The sequence below is a fragment of the Myotis davidii genome, unplaced genomic scaffold (assembly GCF_000327345.1).
Source record: "Myotis davidii unplaced genomic scaffold, ASM32734v1 scaffold332, whole genome shotgun sequence".
Classification (NCBI taxonomy): domain Eukaryota; kingdom Metazoa; phylum Chordata; class Mammalia; order Chiroptera; family Vespertilionidae; genus Myotis; species Myotis davidii.
Window position 1 is genome coordinate 7,175,527 of NW_006285779.1, and position 2,480 is coordinate 7,178,006.

A 2,480-nucleotide genomic window follows, 5' to 3' on the forward strand; every position below is an offset into this window, starting at 1 on the left:
GGAACATTTGCACAGTCCGTCACATTTTGTGCAGTACTTTTTTTGTACACTGTTATGCCGTTCTCTGTTGTATATGTAATGCTTCCTGGTTTTAAGCCAGCACTCCTCAAATGAATATACCTTCTCTTGTGTCTTCCCCATCCCCAAGCAATTACCAATCCAGTGCTCCCCACACATAGCAAAAGCTTACTGGCTCAAAATGTGGGGTTGGTGATGGCTGTTTAAGCAAGAAACCATTCATCTTCATTCAGCACTTACACTACTTGTTCTTCAATTGCCCATCATCACTTGATTCAAAAGCAGTGATTATTCATTCACAGAGCATTTATTGAACTTTCACCATGAGCAAGCCACCATGTGAGGTGCTCTGGGGGATATACAAAGATGTATAAGATGTATTAAGACACCTCCTCTGATTTCTATAGCAATTACTGGCATATGACTCATTCAGCAATTAATCATGTACTGCCTTGTAACATCTCTTAGACTAGCTAGAAAGTGCTCTTTAAATCATGCCATGCTATTTGACTTTCACTTACTACTGCCTTCATTCATTCATTCTTGAAATAGTTACTGAATGTCTGTGATGTGACAAGCACTATTCCTGCAGTTGGGACAGATATATATATATAAAAATTGGTAGTATTTGTCCTCAAAAAAGGTCAGAATGTGGCACAGAAGAGGAAATGGGACTAGATGGTGATTATAATGTAACATGCCAAGTGCTATTGGAATCCTGTAGAAGAAATGCTCAACTTCTGCTGCAAGGTTTCCCCGAAGAGGCGATAGTTCAGTCAGGCCTGGAAAGAGACCACCCAACAGCTGTCCATTTATTTGCATCCCAGGTGAAAGGAACACCAAGCACAAAGGAGCAGAGATAGGAAAGAAGGTGGCATATTTGGGGAATAAAGGACGGAGACCAGTGGGATATAAAGCTGGGGAGATAAATCAGGATCTGATTGTGCAGCTGCAATGCTAACAGGATTGTCCTTTAGCAAAGATTTTTTTTTCTCACATTACATTTGCTCATTGTAAAAGAACATCCAAATATGTATAGGCATGTACAAAGTAGAGAGTTAAATATCTTCACGGTTGTGTCATCATCTTTCAGGTTGTTTTCTATGGGTGGACTAATATGTTACCATTTAAGATGGAATTATGCTCTATTTTTTCAACTTCTTTCATTTAAAAGTATCTCTCTGATATCATTCCAGGCCAGGACACACGGGGCTATTTCATTTTTTAAAATGGCTACATGAATGGTGATCTATTAGTAGTAAGAAAGACGGGTTCTGGAACCGGACTGCTTGGCTTTGGCCTTTCAGGAAGCCACTCACCCCTCTGTGCTTCAGGTATCTGTACAATGAACATACTGATAATACCTGTTGCATAAGGGTCTTTGTGTGTGTGTGTGAGCATTGAATGAGTCAGTACATATAATGGGCTCAGAATAGTGCCTGAAAGATGAAAATCTTAGCTGTGACTCCAGGCGTTATTTAAACACTATTCAAGGAGTGTTTTAAGCAAGAAAGTGGTACCATCAGGTTTCTTTTAGAAAGGTCACTCTGGCACCTGTTGGAGAGAATAAACAGGGAGGGAAGATTGGTGGCAGGGATCCTGCAGGAGACTCTTGGCTGTTCTTGGCAGAAAAAAGAAAGGAAAAATAAACTCTTGAGACATTTCTAAAAGACCTAGTGCTGGAACTGTTGACTGCTGACAGCTGAGAGGTACAGACAATCCGACTGCAAGTTCCAGATTTTGGGCTTAAGAGGAAGGATGGTGTGTGGTGGTGCCTTATTACTGTTTATTTGACAGATGTTTTTGTTTTTTTTTGGACAGATGTTTTTTGAGTTCCTACCTGGGGCCTGGTACTGTGCCAGGCACAGGAAATCCAGCAGTGGACGGGATCCCTGCTTGGGGGAGGCGCTTAGATTCCAGGGGGCATTTATGTCTATGGACTGGAGACCAACAAATAATATATAAGTGAACGAGAATTTCAACAAGATTGAATAGTAGGGGTCTAATAAATAGTCGGTGACTGTATTTTATTGATTTTTGTATTATTGAGAAAGGGAGAGGGACAGAGAGCTAGAAACAACGATCAGCTGCCTCCTGCACATCTCCCACTGGGGATGTGCCCGCAACCAGGGTACATGCCCTTGGACCGGAATCGAACCCGGGACCCTTCAGTCCGCAGGCCGACGCTCCATCCACTGAGCCAAACCGGTCAGGGCAATAGTCGGAGATTTTAAAACACTTGCTCAACCCTGTATAAATTGAACACTCTCCCATCATGATTTCATGACCTCGCGATTCACGCACAGCGGCAGTGCCTGCAAAGGGCGGTTTGCTCCGAGCGCTCCGGCTCGAGAGGCGGCAGGGGGACCCCATCTCACAGCCGAGGAGCGGGAGGCGGGAAGGTGGAGGCGGGAAGGCGGGCGATCTGGCCAAGGGCACACGACCCCGAGCGCCGGGACGCG